Genomic DNA, 23,635 nt, shown 5'->3' on the forward strand with positions numbered 1-23,635 from the left:
TCTCCACCCACGTGAGCATGGTGATGAGACCTGCCTTCCAAGATCATTCGGGAATAACACGCGTGGAGTGGGTGCGGCATCTAGAGCCAGATTTTCACACATTGCTCAGATCTGCACATACCCCGGGGGCTTAGCCCAGGGTATGACTGCCACTAGATCTGGGGCTCCCTGGAATTGCTATTACAAGTAGAGTGGCTAGGGAGGCTGCTTGGGGATGATGAGCCGTGAAGCAGGATGTGAGGGGTGGGTGCTGTGTGGGTTTTGGGGGAGGGCATTCTAGGGGAGCAGAGTGCATGAAAGGAAGGGCAGTGTGGCTAAGTCCAGTGAGTGAGCTGGAGAGAGTGATAAGAGATGAGGCCAGAGAGGTGAGGGGAGATGGTCTAGACCGTTTAGGATAAGGCCTCAAACTGGACTCTCAGCTAACCAGAGTGGAGATGCTTCACCCCAGAGCATCTCCAGGCAGTTGACAGCCTGGGCAGGGTGCTGGGGCAGATGAAGCAGGAGCACAGAGCTTTCTGCCTGGGGTTATGTATGAAGAATAGTGCCTGCTCAGCAGCTACTCAGGAGGCCGAGAGCATCAGGAGCCGAGAGAGAGTGGGGTGATGTAGGGTCTGCCCTGCTGGCTGTGGGCTTGAGGAAGCAGAGAAAGTAAGGCAGTAATTCCTGATAACCCAGCAAGAGCTTGTGTGTCTGTGATGTCCTTGGCCCCAGCTCACCCTTCAGTTACAGGTGCCCAGGCGGATGCAGATGCACAGGGGCCTCTTCACTCTGGGCAGCTACTGAGGGGCGGGTGAGTCTACCCGGGAGGGAGTAGGCATGCTGGGGCCCCGTGTGCAGGCAGGAGGTGTGCCCCCCACCTGCAGGAGCGTCTGCAGCCAAAGACTGTGGTGAGCCGTGTGGGCGCTTGTCATGGGCTGTGCACCGAGGGAGGGTGCGGTTCCCCGTCCTGGCTGTGTGACGCACCAGTAGTCATGGAGGTGCCTGTCTTGCTCCTGACGGTTTCCCTGACCCTGACGCATTTGCATGTCCTGCTTGGCTCCACTGGGCCCCAGACTCCATAGGTCGGCCTTATTTTGCCCTCGGTATTTAAAGGGACGTATATTAAGTTCCGAGTCAGAGAGTGGATGTTTCCATGATAAAAGGCAAGGGCAGCTAGAGGGGGCACAAGAGGCCCCTGAACGGAGAGTTGGCATCAGGAGTGCTGTTGGAGGGCTTCCTGCACGAGGTGTCATTGTGGTCCTGACATGAAGGATGAGGAGGGGTTGGGGGCTGAGAGGCAGGGACAGCCTTTCAGGAGGCTCAGAATGAGCAAAGGCCTGGTGGTGAACCAGTGGGCATTCAGGGGGAGAGTTCCTGGAGGGCACTGGGGATGTGCATGGCATTTGGAAAGGACCAGCTTGAACTGGCAGGCCAAGTCCAGGTCATGAACATCATCTCTGTGCTGGGCAGGGAAGGGGGGACAGCGCAAGAACCTGGGGCCTCCCGACCCAGTTCATTCATCAGGTAGGAACTAGCTTTTTGGGATTGTCATATGGCACCTGCAGTGAAAGTTCCCAGAGGCAGAGAACACACAAGAAGGCATGAAAAGGGGACACCTGGGTGGCTCAGTGGTTGGGCATCTGTCTTTGGCTCAGGGCATGATCTGGGATTTCTGGGATCGAGCCCCATGTCAGGTTCCCTGCATGGAGCCTGCTTCTCCCTCTGCCTGTGTCTCTGCCTCTCTCTGTCTCTCACGAATAAATAAATAAAATCTTTAAAAAAAAAAAAGGTGTGAAAGGAAGGCCAGATGCCCTTGCGTCCTAAGTCTCTCTGTGTGCGTCTGCTCGGGGGGCTCCTCTCGTCATGGCTGGCTTCTGTCAGCCCAGCCTGGGAAGATCACAGTGTCAGCCAATATGGGTGTGAGTGTGTGTGAATGTGCATGCATGTGTGTCTGGATGTGTGTGCGTGTGTGCATGAGAGTGCACAGGCACGTGTGCCTATATGAGTGTGTGTACGAATGTAGAATTGTAGGAGTGTGCATTGTGAAAGTGTGTGCACGCACGTGTGTGCAACTGTGTGTGTACAAATGTATGAATGTGACACTGTACGAATCTGTTGAGTGCATGTGTGCGAATGTGTGTGAATTGTTGCGAGTGTGCATGTGCAGGAGCAGGGGCACACGTGTATGCATGTGTGCAAATGTGTGAGTGTGTGCATGCGTGTGCGTGTGTGACTGAGTGGGACATGTCCGCTGTAGCAGACACTCGGCTGCTCACCCACGCCCCCTCTGCGGCCCTCCGCCCCCTTCCTCTGATGGGCCCGAGCCCCCTGCCCAAACCAGGGGTTGGTGTGATGATAGCGACGGGGAGAAGCAAGGAGATGTGGAAAGGTGAGGGCGAGAGGGACGGCGGGAGGGCGGGGGAGAGACGGGCCTGGGACCAGGAGATGAAACCGAGGCTCCCGCCGACTGTCCTTGGCTCCCCGTGGAAGGCAGCGGCGCCAGGAAAGCCAAGGCATTCGCTAAGGTGGAGAGTTTCTGGCCTGGCGCTTTGTGCCACACGCTCTTCAGGGAGCAGAAGCTGGAGGCCGCTGGAAGCAGAGCTGGCGCGGCTGCCGTGGGCGGCCTTCGGGCACACAGGCCCCTGGTGCAGGGCAAGGCCAATGCCACCCATCCCCCCCACTCGCTGCGGCCTGGAAACGCTGACAGAATGTCACTTTTGGAGGAGGTGGGGCTGGTGGATGGGGCCCCTGTGGTGTCTGAGGGCTGTGCAAGGTGGAGGGACGTTCCTGCCGCCCGTCCAGGCCGGGCTCCATCAGACGGCGCGGACTCCAACTTGCCCATGGTGGCTTTTCTCCCGGGGACATGCGGAGTCAAGGCCCCAGCCCCCTGCTGACCTCACTGGGACCCCAAACCCCACTGTCCTGGCTTGAGCTGGGTTCCTGAGCCAGCTGGACCAAAATATGTGCCCAAGGAAGGCAGGCCCAGGGTGTAGCCAGAACTGAAGAGGACCGGATGGCCGGGGGGGGGGGGGGGGTGCCCCAGGCCCTCCTCCCTGCGGGGCTCTGCGGCTGCCGCTTCAGAATGGAATGGTGAGCCGAGGAGACCCAGGCCCAGGATGCTGGCTGCCTTGGGGGAACATGTTGTGGGACTGCTCCAGGCTTCTGTGCCCTGTGGACCTGGCCTCACCCCCAGTGTGAAGGGGCGTCCTTGCCTGACGCCTTCTAGCAGCAGGAGCCTGCTCTGCTGGGCCCAGGGCAGCCACAGGTGGATGAGAATTCACATCCAGAGCAGCCCCAGCGGAGCCCCCAGCTCCCTGGTCCCCAGGAGGGGACATGCTCAGATGCACATTTTACTCAGGTGCTAGGAAGAATAATGGCCTCCAAGATGCCCCAACCTAAGCCCTGGAGCCTGTGGATATAGAACCTTCCTCAGCCAAGGGCAGTTGAGGTTGCTAATCAGCTGGCCTTAGGTACGGAGATTCTTCTGGATTTTCTGGATGACCCCAGTGTAATGACAAGGGTCCTTAGGGAAGAGGCAGAGGGGGGCTGCCTGAGAGAGATGCCACTAGCTCCTGCTGGCTCCAAGGATGGGGAGGAGGCCACATGCCAAGGAATTCTGGGGCCTCTAGAAGCTGGAAAAGCATGGAATGGGTTCTACTCCAGAGCCTCCAGAGGAATGAGGCTGCTGACACCGAGATTTTAGTCCAGTGACACCCATTTTGTACTCCCCCCTCCAGAACTATGAGACACTCAGTTGTGTTGTGGGAGCAATACATTTGGGGTGAACTTGTTCTGCAGCTCTTGGAAACTCACTTTCACCCCTAGCACCCCGGAAGGAGCGAGCTCCAGCCACCTCTGGTGAGAAGGGCTTGATAAAACAGCTCCTGGGTGGCTCTGGCTTTTCTCCACATCCCCTCCCCACATCCCCTCCATCTCTAATGCTCATCCTAGAGCCTGCGTCTAGGGTTGGCCCAGACACCTTCACCCAGTTGCTCTGTGCCAGCCAGGCAGCCGGCTACCAGGTGAGCCCTGATCGCACACTCACCGAGAATTCACCTGCTGTCCAGAGGGAATGTTGGGAAACCACTCGCCTCACTAACCAGGCAGAGTGGGCTTGACCATCAGCAGCCTGAGCTGCCACTTGCCTGCCCCCAACGCTGGGAGCTCGCTCAGCTATCAGACCAGGAATTGGAGGCGTGGAGAAATGGGGGCTGTTGGGTGCAAGGCCACGCAGCCAGGACAGAGTGGCGGGGGGAGCCAGGAGCTCAGGCGCCGGTGTACCATGTGTCCTCACATTTTCCCGTGGTGGCGTTAAGCAGAGAGTGCAGGGGAGGAGCCCGAGCCCTGGCAGGCTGTTACTTAATAAAAGGGTACATTGCTTTTGTGGATTGTGTGATATTTGTTATATTTATTAGTTTGAAACCTCGGAGTTTTATTTCTTTTCTCATTATAAACAAGTATCTACTTTCATACCAAATTTGGTATGAAACACATGTGTGTGTTTTAATGATAATCCTTCAATATGTGTGAGCTTAAGTTAGCACGAGACTTAGATTTGCACCTGAATCCCTTCCCTGACACAGTGAGGTGGCATGATGGGGCAGGACGTCTGACAAATGGGTCAGGGCAACAGCAGAGCAGCGGCAGCAACAGAGCAACATCCTAACAACAGAGCAACAGCCCAACACAGTAACATCCCGACAGCACAGCAACAGCCCAACAACACAGTAAATCCCAGCAACACAGCAACATCCCGACAACACGGCAACAGCCCAACAACATGGCAATCTCCTGACAACACAGTAACAGCTCGACAGCATAGTAAACCCCACCAACACAGTAAATCCCAGCAACACAGCAACATCTTGACATCACGGCAACAACCCAACAACACGGCAACAGCCCAACACAGTAACAGCCCGACAACACAATAACAGCCCAACAGCACAGTAAATCCCAGCAACACAGTAAATCCCAGCAGCACAGTAAATCCCAGCAGCACAGCAACATCCTAACATCACCGTAACAACCTGACAACACAGCAGTGACAACAATAGCAACCCAAGGACACAGCCATGGCAACACCATGGCACCCACAGCACATCGTTGTCGTCACCAACAACGCGGCCACCTGGACAACACCTGGCCTCAGCCCAGCCCCCACCCACATCACAGGGCTGACATGGATGGAGGGCACGCTCCCCTACTGCTAACTGCTTCGTCAGTGAGCCGTGTTGGTTACTTGCCCCAGCCTCATGGAGCCGTGATAGGCAGATGGCACCGTGCACACTTGAGGTGCCCACGTGATGGCTGGAGGCACATGTGTGTTGCACGGTGGCACTGCAAGAAGGCCGGTACCGCCTCCGCCACCTCACATTTAGGATCTACTCTCTCAGCGACTTTCAAGTACACTACACGGTCCCTACACTGCACCCGAGCTCTTGGCTGCAGGTTCGGCCTGTACCCCTGCCCCACCACCGCCCGCCAGCGCCTGGTGACCCCCTTCTCCTGCTGGCGCCCGGAGTTTGGCTTGCTCAGACTCCCCTGGTAAATGAGATGGTGCAGGATTTGTCTTTCTGTGTCTGACTTATTTCACCCAGCACGATGCCTTCGGGGGCCATCTGTCCCAACGTCACGATTCACTTCTTTGTCGTGCCTGACACTCCACCATGGCCGTGACTGGCTCCCCTGGCTTCCTCTGCTCATCCTCCCACGGACACAGCCCCTTTCCTTGTCTAGGCGGCTGTGAAGGATGCCGTAGCAAACGGGAGGGCTGGCGCCTCTGTGACATCCTGATTTCATTTCTTTTGGAGGAGGGAGGTGGGTTCAACTTGTGTGTTAATGCTTTTCCACTCTGCTGAGAACAATCGGATAAAATTCATCCATGAGGAACTTTACAATATTACATGCAAAACGTCTCAAACTCTAACCCAAGGGTCTTATCTATAAATTCAATTATAAAAGAAACTCCAAGGTTGCTAAATCTTAAGCATGCTCTTTGCCTAGTAACAGCCTCCTGGGGGAAATCACCCACCCTTTCCCCATGCTCTTTTATTTAAAAAAAAAAAAAAGAAGAAGAAAAAAAATTAAGAAGCAGAACTGAGAAATACCTAGTGAATTCCAGGTCAGCAATGTAATGTCAGATATGAAGCTGTTTCCCCGCTGTCTGGGCTGCTTGCTGTTTTCCCTCCAGGGAAGGGAAGGACAGGGCAACCCCGAGCGGAGCCGGGCAGCGCTTCCCGGCGGCCTCCCTCAGTGCCAGTGGCGGGGCGCCGTCGAGGGCTGGGTGACGCTGGGCGAGGTGCTTCGATCCCCCTGCCGTCAAGGGGCAGTCTGCTCCGTGGCATCCCCTGCAGCCCGTGGCCTGGGGCTGGACTCCTGGTGGCTCTTAGAGTTCTGGATGTGGCCAGGCGGATGATGACGGAAATACGGCGAGTCAGGAGTATGCGGCCTGCAGCTGTGCCCCCAGAGCCAGAGCCAGGAGTGAGAGGCGGAGATGACGTGTGCACAGCATCACCGCGCGGGACCTCAGGACCCGGCCCGGCCCCGGACAGGGCTCGCCCTGGCGCCACCACCCAACCGAAGCGCCGGGTGCTGCGCAATGTCCTGTGCCACCTTGGTGGCAGTCTTGCTCCCACGGCTGGTGCTGCTTCCAGGCCCTCCCCGGCCCTCAGACACCTGTTGAGCGCTTAGCATGTGCTGGGAACTGTCACGCTGCTCTACGTGCTCACCCAGGCAGTCTGTGTGACCTGGCTGCGGGGCAGCTGCTATTGCCTTGCTTTATAGAGGGAGACACGGGGGCCCCGAGATGCCAGGGCATGTGACCCAGGTACACGGCTGGCCGGTGGCGGGGCTGAGGTTCTGACACGAGCTCATTCCCCCCGACATGCCACGGGGGACCCCCTCAGCCAGCGGACCTTGGTGTGTCCCTCGAGGGCTGCGTCCACCGTGGAGGTGCGGGTGGGCAGACGCCTTTACCCTAAGGACAGATCGCGGCTGGTGGGCGGGCTGTCAACTTCATGCACTCCAAAGAGGCCCGGCTGTGCCTGACTCAAATCCATTTAAGAAAATTAACCCTGGGGCTCTCGCCCTGCCTGCAGCTCGCCGGAGGCAGGAGCTGTGGAGCTCTTAAAAGGTGTGAGGGCAGATTAATGGAGTCCATATGCCCCGAATTGAGAATATCTGTGTGCTGGGTGGGCTTATCATCAAACCTCTTAGGATAACAAAGGGTGGGACAGTTCAAAGGACCGGCTCTCCCTGACGCTGGGCTCTCGCAGGAGCTCGGCACCAAACCCGCTGAACAAATATTGCCGTCTTGCTCCTCTGCCTGTGAGCCAGGCCTTTGTCTTCGTGATCTTTCCTGTTCCCTTTTATTCTCTGACGGCGAAGCGGGTGTTTTGTGGGAGCCAGCCCTGTAAAGGACTGATTTATAGCTCCATTTGGGAGTGAAACGGCCTCTGGTGGTCCGTACCTGGGCTTGGCCAGCCTGACCGCTCCAGGACCACAGCCTGCCCCTCGTCTACACAGCCAGCTGGGGAGAATGTGTGCAGGGTGCACCAGCAGCTGGATTCGAGGCTGGGATCCTGTGGCCCCAGGGCTCACGCGACACTGCTGTCCACCAGCTTGTTCTGTGAGAGACTCGTCAGTCCATTTTGGGCACAGGGGGCACCGGGTGGGATGTGCTTGTCCAGACTGGTTGTCTCCATGGCCTTAAAGATCGCAGTGCCCCTGTCTGCTGCACTGCTGCTGAGCTTCTCCTAGCTGTGGTCCTTGTTGGGTAGTTACTGTTTTCTGGCAATGCACTTGAGTCACGGATCCTCCAGGCTCGGAAAAGGGGCATTTAGAGACTCCTGGTGATCCAGTATTTAACCAGAAACTAACTAGGATTTATAGAACACCCTCCCTGGGCATAAGGCTTTTCAACTGGGATGGGGGATAGTCATACAAGTTAGGATGTTGCATATCTGCATTGGTGTCTGATGAAGGGTTCCATGTCTGGAATTGTCTACTTCCTCCAGGAAGCCTTCTTGGAGTGGGTTGATCTCACAGTCACCTTTTCTTTCCTTTTTTTTTTTTTTCCACCTTTTCTTTCCTCCTTTGCTTCTTCTTCCAGAACATAATTTGGGCAGATGGGGGAAATAGCCCAGTTCAGAGGAAAGAGTATGCCTCTCTGAGCCTTGATTTCCAAACTTGTAAAATCAAGGCAGTGATAGAAGGTCTTTGTGGGGAGAATGAAGAATCACGGGGGTCCTGGCCAGTGGCTTTCATCATCAGCCACCTTTGCTGTCACTTCTCTATGGAGCAATGTTTGCTTTCTTGTGTTTTGGTTCCTAGGTCCATGGCAAAACCTTTCAAAGACCTTCTCTCCGTACCCCATCTCCCCCCCTGATTCCTGTAATACATTCCTGGTCTTAGCTGGGGATCTCCCTTAGCAGTGCCCTTTGGAGCTGGAGGGTTACTGGGGAGGCAGTCTAGGGCATGGGAGTGAGGGAGGGGGGTAGGTGAAGGGCGTGTGATTGAGGTCCCTGGGGGCAGTGAGGGCTCGGTCCTCCCAGGACTGAGAAGCTCAAGGATCGCCTCCTAGAGCCGGGTCCAGGATGCGGGTCTAAAATCTCATCTCCCCCACTAAGTACTACACACCCTAAGGAGGGATTCACGGCCGAGTCAGCACTTTGCTCAGTGCTTTCCCAGCAGCCAGGCTGCGCTTAGCTGCGCTGTAGTAACAAACAGCTCCCAGCCTCTGTGAGGTGGCAAACATTGAGCTCCTGCTCGTGCGATGCGCACTGCAGGTACAGGGGAGTTTCTGGGGGCAGCTGCCCCCCTCCGTGTGGTCAATTCCATCCGAGTCGATTCCATCTCACTGCCCCTTCCTCTCAACATGAGGCTTTCACAGTTGCCACACGGCAGCAGGCATAGAGAGGCCTCACCTCCCCTTACTGATCCAGCCGGGGACCTCCCCGCGCCGCTTTGGCTCACAGGCTGAAGAACCAGGCACACACCATCCTCCCCAGCGGCGGGAGGGCTGAGAAGCATAGTCTTCCTTGAGTCTGAGACAAAGAAGAGCTTGATCTGTGCCCACTGATCGTGTCTAGCACACACGTGCCACGTCATCTCCCTCACCTGCACCCCACTCTGCTGAAGAGCTCAACGCCCTATGCTATAAGGAGCCTCTAACGTGTCTGTTGCGATGGTGGACAGATGCGAGGTGACCTCGCCTGTCTGGCCCTGGAAGTCAAGCCCTCACAGCTGGGACCACTTACTGGGCATTTGCACACATGCTGAATTGGCAGAGCTTTCGGAATGTCGTACGTGGTTCCAGAACCGGACTGTGTCCCAGGACAGCCTCCATGGAAAGGTGTTTCTTTGCCCAAATAACCAGGGAAGTCAGCAGTTCTGTCTGGTTCTCGGAGAGTCACAATGCACATAAGCATAGTCAAGTCTCTGAAATCCTGCAGTTAAATAAAATAAACGCAAGACTCTGTTTAGATTTCCTTAGCCCGGTATTTGCCAAATCTCTGCTCCCCTTACGGGGTAGCAGGTTAACTGTGGTGAGTTTTACAGTTGGCACAGGGCCTGCTGACTCACAGGTGTTCAGTGAGCCACAGCCAGCATTATTAACTCAGCCCCACCTCTCCCACCTTGCGGCCGATCGGACAGTTCCATCTGTGCGCCCTGGGACCTGTTGCCTCCGACATCTGTAGCATATCCAATGGTGTTTCCATGTCTCAGGGGTTGGGTCAACCTGGGGACATGGGCTTGTCGCTCAGATGCCTGTACCCTCTCTTCTTGTGAGGCCAGGTCTGGAAGATAATTTTTGAATTAGACTCACAGTGTCAGGGGTGAATTGTCCTACTGTGTGCTTTGCATAAACCACTTTCCTTCCTGGGTCTGATTTTTTCCCATACCTATAATTGTCAGTAAATGGTCACTAGCATCCTTCTGCTCCTAAAAGTTAGCACTCACTATTCTTTTTAGCTATGTCTAACCATTTCAATTTCTGGGTCGTTAACAAAATTCCCTATTCCCATGCTGGATCCTCTCTGCTTGCTTACCAATCCCTCTCAAGAATTTCACCGTTTAGTAATAAATTAGGTCCCTGGAGGTATATGGGATTTTCTAAAATTCTTGCCAGAGTATGAATGACTGACAAGGAAAATTCGTCTGTCAAGGAGCTGTGTGATAAGGAGCAAAGGGTTTGAGTGAAGGAAAAGCTGGATCACGGGAGAGCGTGGCTGCTGAAGTGCTAGAAGTGGAATTAGGCTGGGTCATTTAAGATAAATGTAGTTTACTTCATTTGGGAATGGAATAATATGAGGCAATTTCGCATTGGTAGTTGGGAGCGCGGAGCCAGAGCGGCCAGCTCGGCCATCCGTGAACTGTTACGTGACACCTCATGGCCTCATCTGTAAAATGAGGATTGTAATAATACCTAGATTTTAGGATTGTTGTGCCTATTAACAGAGCTAATACATACCAAGCACTTAGAACTGAGCCTGGTCTGTTTTTCTAAGCGTCTCTAGTACAGCAGGACAATTAGAAAACGTAGGGGAAGCTCAGAAGAAAACAAAAGTCGCCTTTAATTTATCACTGCTGGCACTGAATGTGTATCTTGGCATTGCTATTTTCCCTGGTTGCTGTAGAAATAGGGTGCTAAGTGCGGTTGCACAGGTTGTGCACTGCGTAGCTCTGGGTGCCATTCAGGGGGTGAGGGTAAAATGGCTCCCCCTAGAGGAACACGCAGCAGTGATAACCTCCTCCGTGACAGTTTCCCCCTGCTTGTTTAGCAGGGGTATTAAATATCCCATATTTCATAGAACACACGTGAGGTTCTGCTCTCCTGGGCACTGCTGGGGCTTTTGTAGGGCCTTGTTCCCTCAGCCACCCCAAGCGGGGGCTCTGGAGGGGCAGAGCTGAAAGGGATTTGTTATTACTCTGCCCAATTAGCCTCTGATTAAAGGTTTAAAAGGCGTAAAAGGACAGGACTGTGAGGGGCGGGAGGAAGAGGAGGGAGCCTCGGCTGTGTTTATGGAGCAATAAAAGGAACATTATGCTCCGAGGCTCCACTGAACGTCTCCACAGAAGCCGACCCTCTTGCCAGCTAATACAGGGCGTAATAAATACTAATCCCGCAAAGGGGGCCCCTGGAAGCCATCGGAAAGCCCTATCTCCCTGTAATCAGAGCTCCATTAATCTCCCGTCTCCCTGTGCTCAGCGTCCCAGCCCTGCAGCCAGGGCCCCACACTCGGGATGTCGCAGGCTTGGAGCCGGCCTGGCTGGCCTGCCTCGGCCCTGCTGCCCCGTGCACCACTGCCCCTGTCCCCGCAAGGCTCCTGCCTCCCTCACCGGCGCACTCCTGCACTGGGCTGGGGGGGCCGGGGTGTCACAAGAGGCCCTGCAGGGCCCTGCACCACCCCTGGACGCACGAAGCCTGTCATGTGTGTCACCCGGTGCACTACATTCTATAGTGCCCTCAGGCCAGGAATCTGCATTCTGCAGCAGGGGCCCTGGGACCCAGCTTGCATGAACAACTGCTCTGGGCTCACAGCCGGAAGTGATGGAGTGGGGCTCGGACCCTCAACCTCTTGACCACTGCCCTGGTTGCTCCTGTTTGGGAACGTCCATGTTCCTGCTGCACATGCACCCAATCATCCTGTGTCAATGTGTGTATTTTTCTACCCTGCGATACCCTTGAAACAGAACTCTCCTATGCTTGCAGGGGTCTGTAGGACAACCCCATGATATGATGGGCCACTTCGTCACTCCCTGCCTCAGGGGCGTGGAGAGTGAGTGGTCACCCACAGGGCCGCTCAGCAGGGAGCGCAAGTAAATAGTCACCATGAACACTGGCCCTGTGACCATCACGCAGGCCTTGGTGGGCTGGCTTGTGTCTTCCCAAACGCCCCTTTGTCACACACCTACCACTCTCTCTTTCCTTCCCCTCTGCCCTCTCCAGCTGCACCCACCAAGCCATCCTGGGCCATGCAGACATTGCAATCTAATCACGTGGCCCCCAAAGCTAAAAATAGCACAGGGGCATCTTGGGGTCTCTCGATGACCTTCGTGGCTCCGGTCAAGTGTACGTGGCCTTCCTAAGCTAATTAGCTCTGGCCTCTGACCCCACACATCTGTATTTGGGTTCCAGGGGGCAGACAAGGTCCTTTTCCCTAAACAGTCGTACAAATGCAGCGTCCCATGGTCTGCTCCACTGTTGGGGGCCCTGCTTGGAAGCCCCCAGGTCTGGGGCTCCAGGGCAGAGGTCATTGCAAAGGGAGAGGCCTGTGGGCACCACGTACCCCAGGGTCTGGGCAAATGGGATGGCTCAGAAACCACAGGCTTCTCCTGCCTCACTTGGTGCCTTTGGGCATCTTGCCATGGCAGCACATGCTCTGCTTTGTTGCCTGTCTCGGAAGGGAAGCATCCACGTGGGTCGGTGATCATTGCCACAGGTGTTGATGATGAAGGCCGGCTAAGTTACCCCTCCCCTGAGGGCAGTGCTCTGAAGGCACCATGTCAGGTGCCCATGGCTGCTCCAACACACTGTCCCAATCTGGGGGCAGTAGAGATGTTGTGTCCCCAGTCTTAGAGCCCACACGTCCACAGTCAAGGTGTGGATGGAGTTGCCAGTGCCTTGCCCAGTCTCTAGTGGCCCTTGGCTTGTGGCTGCGGACCTCCACCTCTGCTTCCGTGCTCACATGGTCTCATCCTCCCTCTGTGTGTCTCTCTGTCTTCCCAGGTCCTCTTTTAGGGACACCAGTCATTAGATTCAGGCCACCACCATCCACTGTGACTTTATTTTAATTATATCTGCAAAGATTTTATTTCCAAATAAGGTCATGTTATGAGGTTCTGGGTAGATAAGAGCTTTGGGAAGACACTGTTCAACCCCATGCATGCATCAACCACCCCCATGCATGCACCAACCACCCCATGCATGCATCAACCACCCCATGCATGCATCAAACACCCCATGTATGCATTAACAACCCCATGCATGCATTAATAATCCCATGCATGCATTAATTCCATAATATTTTATTCCCACTTCCCAGTGGAGGAGATTGAGCTTTAGGCCAGTAAAGCAGTCACCAGGCCAAAGTGAAACTTTAAACCCCTCAGCCTGTGTTCTGGGGGCCCCAAGGGAAGCTTCTTTGTGGTCTGACCTCTAAAATGGAAGCTATTGGAGCTGTCCACAGCCAACAAAATGGACGAAGCCTCGGGTGGGCCACTCCCCTTCCGGATGAGGCCCTGGGTGGGCCGGAGGAGGAGCAGGACCGAGAAGGAAAGGCCTGGCTTCTTTCTCAGCTGGGTGCTGGGACCCGTGGAAGACAGATGGGAGGCAGGACAAGTCCCAGCACAGAGAGTGTCAAAGTAATAAACTCTAGGGGTGTTCATGAGCTGGGCCATGGGCGGCCACTTAAAGGGACTTGAAAAGTATGATTTGAACCAGAGGGTAAGATGTGCATCGTCACCATCACATGTTCCGCGGCAGGAGAGAAACTGCTAGTCGTGTGAGCTCTGGGATCCGGCTGTCCATGAATGGAACAGAGGGCAACCCTTCCCTCACGGGCTCCTCCTGTCCCCACCTCCAAGGGGCACGGGGGCTGGCGTGCAGGATCCGTGATTTCACACTTACACGAGCATGTACGGGTCATTAGAACCCAGGACCCTGGAGCACTTGGCACTGTACTGAGCATCTCTATTGTGTTTGTTCACTGATGGTCGTTCATCAAGCATCTGCTGTGAGTCCACTGTGGGTCCTTGACACAGACGTAGCCCTGTTGGGAAGGCGTCTCCGTGCCCTGGGCCTCTCAGCCACCAGGGAGGTCAGCAGAGCAGTGCTCATGGCTCCATTTCCTGGTGTGGGAGCCAAGGCTCAGCAAGGCGCCCCTTCTGTCTTGGGGCTCTTCCATGTTCCCATCCGTAAAATGGGCCTAAGAACACCTACAGTCTGGGCCTCATATGCAGATGCAAGTGGCTCGTTTGTACAAAATGGGTGCTGGTGTGCGTCGGTGCCCCATCGTAGGACCTGCTAGCAGCTCTTTGGGGCAACAGGGTAAATGGAGGCTGAGCTGCTGGGGGCTGCTGAGGAAGCCACTACTGCGGCCTCATCCACGACTAGGGCCACCAGCATCCACAGGGAGAGCGAGCTCCAGGGCCCCACGAGGGTCCGGCACCCCCGCAGTACAGCCAGAACCTGGGAACTGGAATCTTTCTCAGCAAAACTCAGGTTCAAAAGTTCAAGCCTGCCGTGCTCCAGAAGGCCAGGCGGACGCCACCGCACTCTGCAGCCATGCGCAGCCTCCTGCCTGCTGGCCCCTGACCACAGCGGGCTCGGGCCCTTCCATGCTCGCCAGCCAACGCCGTCCTAGATGGAAGGAAGGACACAGAACCCTTCCATGTTTTAAAAAATTGAAAGGTAAGCCTTGTGCTGCTCTCCCTGAGCACGTGTGGTGGGACCGCACGCCAGTGCTTTAGGGAGACGGCCGATCGTCCTGCCCTCAACGTTCCACAGCTTGGTATTGACCCTTCACAATACACGTGAGCATTCCTGTCTGTGCACACATTCACTCAGCATCTGTTGAGCACCTACTGTGTCCCTGACTCTGCTCTGGATCCTGGGGCAGCCGACAGCCAGCGACAACCCCCCTCCCCTGGAGCCTGGAGTCCAGCATGAGATCCCATCACTTTCCATTGATGCAAAGACTTCACTTGTGTGGGCCACCCAGAAAAGGACATTTGTTGCTTAATGAACATCTTTTCAAAAATTAGGAACAGAGGGATCCCTGGGTGGCTCAGCGGTTTAGCACTTGCCTTCAGCCCAGGGTGTGAGCCTGGAGTCCTGGGATCAAGTCCCATGTTGGGCTCCCTGCATGGAGCCTGCTTCTCCCTCTACCTGTGTCTCTGCCTCTCTCTCTCTCTCTCTCTCTGTCTGTCTGTGTCTCATGAATAAATAAATAAAATCTTTAAAAAAATTAGGAACAGGACCCCAGAAGATCTTCTCGGGCTGGGATGGAGCTCTCTGCACAGCTCCCCAGCCCTTGTGCGAAGCTGCAGATTTTGACTCAGGGGTGGGGTTGACCCGGAGCACGCTGCAGGTAGCCACCAGCCCAGGGCCTGTGGGTGTCCAGCACCCTCCTCAGTGTGGCAGGTACGGGCAGGCCTGGAGGAGGTTCTGTGGAGCCTGATGGGAATGTGGGGCCTGGGAGCAGGGACACCCTGTTCCTCCACACCCTGAAGCAGTGCAGCTTGGGGGCCACCCTCCAGCATGCCTGCGGAGTGCCCTGGGCCGCTGCCCCTCTGCCACGCTGACCCGTTCCAGGAGACCCCTCAGAAAGCCTTCGAGTCGAGGACAACCACCCGTGGGGCAGCCAACGCCCTGCCTCCCCCTCAGTAACCAGCCCACATTCCAAAGGAAGGAGGTCTTCTGCCTAAGGTGATTTACTGCCTGAGCAATTTGTAACTAATTAGCCAACATGCAGTGATTAGAAGCTTGCATAATAATTACAGGTAATTGCCTCTTGACAGAAGGAGCCATTGCACTGAGCAGCTCAGAAGGTTTCTGCAAACCCACGTCAGTGGTGGTGGGAGCCCTGTGGGGAGCTGCTCCATCCCATCCCCGTTGTCCCATCCCAGTTGACACTCGGGTGACGTCCTGCTGGGCCCATACCTGGATCACTGAGGGAATGCCCAGCTCTTCCCTTGATTGGTTCCAAATGTGGCCAGTGTCCCTCTCTTCTATAAATAGATTGCCCACGCAGCCCGGGTCGCTCAGCGGTTTAGCGCCTGCCTTCAGCCCAGGGTGTGATCCTGGAGACCTGGGATCGAGTCCCACATTGGGCTCCCTGCGTGGAGCCTGCTTCTCCCTCTGCCTGTGTCTCTGCCTCTCTCTCTCTGTGTTTCTCATGAATAAATAAATAAAATCTTTAAAAAATACATATACAAATAGCTTGCCTGGTCTGGGTGCCATCCACAAAGACGGGCATCTCTGCATAGAGGCTGAACCTCGAACCGCACCCCTCACGGGCACTTCCCGCCCCATCTTCACAGGGCACGGCCAGACCCTTGACTCGGCTCCAGATGTTTGTCTTTCCATCTGGGAGAAGGAGGATCCATTCTGCTTTCCAGGAGGCAGTGAGCTCTGGGAGAGCAGAAACCACAGTGCCTTTCGGGCACTGCCCCTGAGTCCACACCGTGCTTCATAAATACAGATCGTGGAAAGATTACCCCCTGGGAGAGAGTCAGAGTGCTGGGGACCTGGTCTCGGGGTGGCAGCCAACATTCTGGCTCTTTCTCGGCCCCCAGGGCTCCCCCAAAGGACTCCAACCGCCAGTCTGGGTGCCGCAGGGGGCGCCCAGTCAGAAGTCGCAGTGTGGAGCAGGAACCGAGGTCAGGCCCACAGGTGTCTGGGCCTGAGGTTTTGAGATACAAACGTCGAATCCCCTGCCAACTTCTGCTTTGCTCTCCAGACGACACTGTAAAGTCAGCCAGGGTCTGGGTGGCACATGCGGCAAAGATCAACTCTGGAGCCTGCCTTCATAGAAATCATTCAGAATGGGTGGTTGTCCTCATTTTCCTGCAGGGGTTGGAGCCAGCCCTGCACAGCAGCAGGGGGTGGCCCTCTCTCATCCCCTCCCCCACCAGACGCACGGATCTATAAACACGTCAAGACAGTTGTAAAAGAGATGGATTTTTCTCCCCAACAATATCCCTATCGGTCTGTCGCCAGAAAATTCACGACTGACTTTTATGGTCAAGTTCCCGGGCCATGTGTCTGGCACCACGTGACCCCGGGCAGAGGGCACCCAGACCCAGCTGGGCTCTGCACCTCACTAGGCTCTGTGGCGTGGAGCAAAATGCTTACCATGCCTGTGCCTCAATTTCCCTATCAGTAAAAGGAGGATAAAAACCAGAACCTCTGTGGCGTTAGGTGCACAGCGAGCCCTCAGTAATTCCTGCTGTAAAATTCTGTGGGATATGCCAGAGTCAGCGCACACTGGGTGTGTTTGTCACCCGGCAGGCTGTGCAGGGAGCCAGTGAGGCAGGTAGAGATGGGGTAAGATAAGGTTTCTGAATATAGATCTTTCAAGTTCAGAACCATGTAAATGCATTTCCTATTAATAATAAAAACGTTCAAACCCACTGCTGTCTAAAATCTATCCCGGGTAAAGCTGTTTTGTGTTATTTATTTATTTATTTATTTATTTATTTATTTATTTATGAGAGGCACAGAGAGAGAGGCAGAGACACAGGCAGAGGGAGAAGGAGGCTCCATGCAGGGAGCCCGACATGGGACTTGATCTCAGGACTCCACGATCGGGCCCTGGGCCGAAGGCAGGCACTAAACCACTGAGCCACCCGGGGATCCCTGTTTTGCGTATTTTCTATTGAAGTAGATGACGTTCAGTGAGCAGCCCCCGCCTCATGTGCACTGCTCCGTAGATTTTTCCAGTGTGCACACACCCACATGAGCGTCCCCCAGACCAGCATCTCCAGCCCTTGGCAGCACCGTGTGCCCCTTCCTCAGTGAAGAAGTTTCTCTCTGCTTCTACCACGGATTCCCAATGCTCCAACTGCCCACAATGGGGCTATGCAGAAGGCTCTCTTCTGTGTCTGGCCCCCTTTCACTCAGCAACACATCTGCGAGCACTATCCCTGTCGTTGCCTTACAGGGGGTGTCAAGACTGTAAAGGACTTTGGTTGGGGGAGGGCTGTCATAATTGCTTGACTCTTTAAACATTTCATTCTGTAAAACTTCTAAGGGAAATGTATTTTTTAAGAATTCGCTTCGCTGTGCTAGGAACAGTGTTAGGCCTTCGTGTGATCCTTATGATATTTAATCCCCTGGTAGTCATGAATATGTATATTTATAGTGCATCTCAAAGAAGTGAACCACCCAGATGAACTGTAAAGCAGGAACGTGACACCAAGCTAAAACACACTGATGACCAGCACAGGCCACTACTGCGCAATTGCCATGGGGAAGCAGGCATCCACCTGGGTGGTGTTCACTCGCTCCTGAAGGGGGATTGCCATCCATGTGTCCGCACCTGTTTATTGAGCACCTACTACACATGTGCTGGGCATGGTTAGAGCCCAGGGTCCCTTCGGCAAGCAGGTTGTCACTTTAGATAGGGAGTGTTGGGCGCTTGCCAGTCACAGGATGTCATAGAGATGTGGTTGGTGCATCTGCTCCTTGGACAGTCTTCAACCCTGGCAGCTGGCCTCCTGCTGGCTGCAGAGTTTCTCTTCTGCCTCTTTCTGTGTCTCTAGCAAATGCTCAGAAGGTCCTATCTATTCTGTTTTTGTCTCTAAGATTCATGCATTCGAAGGAATTCTGGCCCATGTGATTGTAGAGGCGGGCCACATCTACACTCCTCAGGGTGGGCCAGCAGACTAGAGACCCAGGGAAGCGCTCTTGCTACAGCTTGAGTGTGATGGCCGTCAGTGGCAGCATTCCCTCCTGCTTGGGGGAAGTGAGTCTTTTCTCCATTAAGGCCCTCACCTGATTAGATGAGGCCCACCTGCTTGGTGGAGAGTAATCTCCTTTACTTAGTTTATTGATTTAAATGTTAATTATTCAGACTGGTGTTTGACCAAATATCTGGGTATCATGGCCCAGCTTCAGAGACTGCTCCATGGAGCCCTAGTGGTTCCATAAAGGGACATAAGGAGGGCAGGGTGGGAGTCCAGGGGGGCAAACTTGGGGCCCCTGAACCCTCTGAGAGTAATTCTGTTCCCTACACAGTCCCGCCAGCCTCTGCTCCAGCCCCAGCTCACACTTAAGGAAGCCCTGGATGGCTTGCTCCCCAGCCTCGCCTCTGAACTCCTGCGTCCTGTTCTCCACCTCCTGGGCTTCTGGACGGCCACTGTCACAGCCTCACACTTTCAGACGTCACTGAACACGTGGAGGCTTTTCTGTTGAACTGCTAGTTCGACATGCCCCTTCCTCCTGGAGGGGGACCTCAGTGCCCTGTTTCTGTCTATGCCTTTGGCTCCCCTGGACCTGAGAAGGGTTTCCCTCAGGCCATGCTGCTGCCAGAGGCCTGGGTGGGTGCCATGCCTGGTTCACCCCTGTTCAGGATCGATCCCACTTGCCCCCCCTGCCGCCCTCGCAGCCACTTGCCTCACCCCTGCATGTGGAAGAAGGGGACCTGTGCAGTGGGAGCCCATGGCACAAAGCCATGTAGAGGGTGGCAGGTCAGCCCTGGGCTGACAGCTCGGTCCCAATGGTGATGGCCCACCTGGAGTGGGAACCCAGCTGGCTCCGGCCACCTCGAGGGAGTATTCCTTTGGTGTGAATGAGTGTGTGCTAGTGTAGCCTGGGGAGGGGGCCCGCGGTGGGGCTCCTGGGGGCTTACTTGGGAACAGGTGTCCTGAGTGAGGATTTTATGGGTAGGATTCTTCAAGCTTTTATTGGAGTTGTATCTCTACCTACTTATAGGATCTATACATTTTAACGTCTCGATTTATACATAAATGTTCATACGCTGAACACACCTGTGATCCCGAAAGGGATTATTGTCAGCCCCCAGAAGCCCCCACCCCCAGACAAGTGCTCTCCTGGGTCCTGACACAGAGGTGAGTTCTGCCCATTTGAACATAGTACAAGTGGACACATTGTACTACATTCGTGTGGAGCTTTGTCCACCCCCGCTGCTTGTGAAAGCTGTCTGCATGGGTAGTGACAGCTCATTCTCTCTCGCTGTGGGGTCTCCCACTGTGACTGCCACACAACTGACTCATTGCCTCACCGTGGACGGACATTGGGCGGTTGCATGCTGGGGTACTGACGAGCATTCCTGTCCCAGTTCTGGGGGATGCATGGACCCGGGCTGGAGGGGGTGCACCCAGGATTGGAATTGCTAGGCTTTGGGGCACACACAGGACCCACCTCACTTGGACATACTATTGCTTTGAAAATGCGTTTCCTGTCATTATTGGTGTTTATGCGGGAGGAGCTGCGTGCAGGCGGGTGAACGTGGTTGGCCAGGTCCACTCTCCTAAGTCATGGAGCTGGGTTCGATCTCAGGAAGTCATATTGCAGTCTTCAGTGCTGAACTTTCAACCACCTCAGCACGTGGGAACAGACTCGCCGGCCCCACTCAGAGGGGAGGCCCGGGTCATTCTGACTCTGAAAGCATTGATCTGTATCTTAAATTCACAGCTTCCTCTCATGAAGGGGGTCAGCCTCTAAGGACACAGCTCTTTTGTAGGAGAAGAAAGTATTTTTAGCATACCCGGGATCAAATTTTGGCTCAGTGACCTAGTAGCTGTGTGACCCTGGACGACTTCATGCGAGCAGATAAATACATAAACCACACACTGAGAGGCTAAGGCAACCTCCCCTTCTGATAGTCTTCTCAGTGTCCCAAGTGAAGAAGTTTTACTTATGATTAAGGAAAAGTTCCTGAACCATGGGAGGCAAGCCAAGGTCTTTCATCCCTTTCTTGGCATTTATCTGGGAAGAGAGTCCCTGTAGGGGCCACACATTAACACCAGAGCAGGACACGGGCATAGCAGAACCTGGTATTGACCGATCTTTTTAATGTGCCTTCAACATTCGTACGTTTCAGTGCCCCAAAACCATCTCCCCTCTCCCTTACAAAAGAATTCATATTTAAATGATAAAAAGAACAAGACATAATAGAGCTTGTTGTAGAGAAATTAGTTTTGCAGGTAACTTTTCCATGAGTGAGTCTTAAAGCTCTCTTGCTTGATCTCATACCAGGCAATGCTGTTATCAAGTCCACCTGAATTCTGGACACCAACTCTAGGGGGACAAGTGAGATATGAGCAGCCAGATGTGAGAAGGAACAATGGTAATGATACAGAGATAAGAGGGACTGTTTGTGTACATCATAGGATGGTTCATGTGTTCATTTGTTCATTCATTCATTCATTTACTCATTTCTGCATCCACCTAAGATCCATCCATCATTCCTCCCTTTTTTCCATTTATCATCCATCCCTCCCTCCATTCATCCACCATCCATCCTTCCATCTCTCATCCATCCATCCATCTCTCCTCCATCCATCCATCTCTCCTCCATCCATCCATCTCTCCTCTATCCATCCTTCCTTCCTTCCATCCACCCCTCTATCCATCTGTCATCCATCCATCCATCCCTCCATCCAACTCTCCTTCTTTGCATCCATCCTTCCATCCAACCATCTGGCAGTCACTAAGAGGATTAAAAGCAGGTCAGCCTGACTGGGATGTGCACTTTGAGGTGGGGAGAGGGTCAGCACGGCAAAGGATAAAGCTCCTGGAGCCTGTCAGAGGGCAGGACACGAACATGCTGAACTCCTCCCACGGTCTTTAGCAGCAGATGTAGTGTTGGTTGTGTTCCTCCATGTGGAGCTGCCCCTGAATGGATCACTTGCCTCCAGCACCTAGCACATCTCAGGGTTCCCCCTTCTGGGGCCTCTCCTTTAGCCTGCTTCCTGCCTCCACTGGGCTTCCAAAGGCTCTCTGTCTTGAGGTCAAAGTGCCCAGAAGGCCACCAGACAGCTGGACCGGCAGTTGATGGCCAGAGCCAGACTAAAGCCCACAGTGACAGTCGTGTTCATGGCATGCTTCTCCTGTGCAAAGCACAGTGGTGTTTACTTCCGACACTGTTCACGAAAGCTAGATGTGACATTTTCTACTGAAGATGAGGACATGTAGCTCAAGGAGTTAGGGAGCATTGCATACCCACCCCTGGTTAGCGACAGAGGTCCCAACACCAAGGGGCGACACTAGCACACACTTGGACCAGTGGGCCATCTTGCTTCCCTCTCACTCTGTGGTGGGAATGACAGCAGTGGCTGTGGGCCTGGCCTGTGACTGTCAAGTGTGATTCAGCTGAGGCCAGGTCCTGGTGAGCCTTTGCCCCTTAGTGAAGGTATGATTCTGTCTGGAGTCAGGGATCCTTGCAGACGACATGTGGCAGGAGGTGGCAATGTTACCCCCACACTTCTGGACTGGTTGGGGCTCTGGGTCACAGTGGAAGTAGGTCCAGGCAAGGTGGACGGGGTTGCTGTGGGGCTGAGGAATGCTGACCTGGGGAAGACTGTGGTCGCACGGAATGGCCTGGCCTGCCCACGGCTCCGGGGAAACGGTCTCTCCGAACCAGCCCTGCTGCACAAACTTCCCCAACGTTTGGCTAGGATGACACTTCCTTATGATGTCGGCTCTGATCATGGGAAGTCCCAGGTCCTTTCTGCCTCTTCCAGTTCCCAAGGCTTCCACGGATTGTGGCCATGTCCCTCCAGCGTCTCCTCCATCCTCATCTAGCCTTCACTTCTGCGTCTATGTCTCATACCTTCCTCTTCTTGTAAGGACACCAGTTGTCATGGATTTAGGGCTCATTCTAATTAAAACCTCTACTGGCTCTATATCCACATAAGGTCATATTCACAGGTACCAGGGCTTAGGACTTGGCAGCATCTTTTTGGGGGACATGATTCCACCCATAACATGGTCTTGGTGGAGGGAAGTGTGCATGCTAAGGGCCCTGCTGACATTGCAGGTGCCTTGGCTCCTCTCCTTACTGTGTGGTCCAGGCCCCTGGCCCTCCTCCTTGGGTGCTCACGTTCCTTATCATTGAGTTGAGGAGCTTGCCCAGGCTTGGCTTGGGATTACCCCCGGATGCCTATCCAGATCCCTTAGAGAGTGTTGGAAAGATGCCAATGCTCGGGCCCTGCCTGCCCCAGGCCCCCTGAGTCGGAGACCCCAGAGCCAGGGGACTGTGATGGTTCGTCAGGCCAAGTGACTCTCTGGGGCGTACCACACCTTTGGCACAGCGCTCCCTAGGGCTCTCCTCCAGCTCAGATGTTCAGGAGATCAGTGGCAGAGTGGGCAGTGGGTGTAAGTCTGGAGCCTGAGGACCCGGCCCACTGAGGACTGCCCAGTGCCCTTAGTCCAGAGATCTTTAAGGAAACGCTAGGCTCTCGCTAGGAACCACATATGACAAACATGCCATCAAGGGATTTCCTTGTGGCTGAAAGTAAAAATTTGCTTTAAACTTTAATTTTTGGGGGTGGAAACCACTGAAAAGGTGTTAGACATATTTCTTAAAACATAGTGAACAGACTGTGCTAATATTTTTCAGGTGTCTTGGCTACTGGTCTTTAGATACAGAAGTCATGTCGCTGAGTCACTTCAGTATCAGTAGTGTTTGGCCCCTGCAGTAAAATGGTAGTAGTCGCTCCCAAATATGCTGATAATGAGAAAGTATGATTCCTATCTTTCTGCAAATTTAGAACTTATTTATTATAACCACTTGGATGTCACAATAATATTTAGGCATCTGATGGCTTATTTTGAAGGCGGGAGTGCCTGACCTTGTGCCTGTCCCCGAGCACCACCTCTGCCGATACCGGGGCGGAGCCTGCTCTGCCCACCTGTGCATCTGGCTCCACTGCGCAGTGGGGGCTGGCTCTCAGAGCCTCCAGCACCCCTCGCACCCCACGTCTGTTCTGGATCTCCCACCAATCCGTCTTTCCTGAGTCAGGCCTTTATGATGGATTTGAACCATGTGTATATCCCTCAGTCATCAGATGGCCACGGGCTTGCGAGGGTGACCCCACCTGGGTCATCTGAAGGCTCCAAGTAATTTACCGTGTCTGGCTCTCTCCTCCATCAACACCTAGTGGTAAAATAATTTGCAGCCGG

Source organism: Vulpes lagopus, chromosome 10 (genome assembly GCF_018345385.1).
Source record: "Vulpes lagopus strain Blue_001 chromosome 10, ASM1834538v1, whole genome shotgun sequence".
Classification (NCBI taxonomy): domain Eukaryota; kingdom Metazoa; phylum Chordata; class Mammalia; order Carnivora; family Canidae; genus Vulpes; species Vulpes lagopus.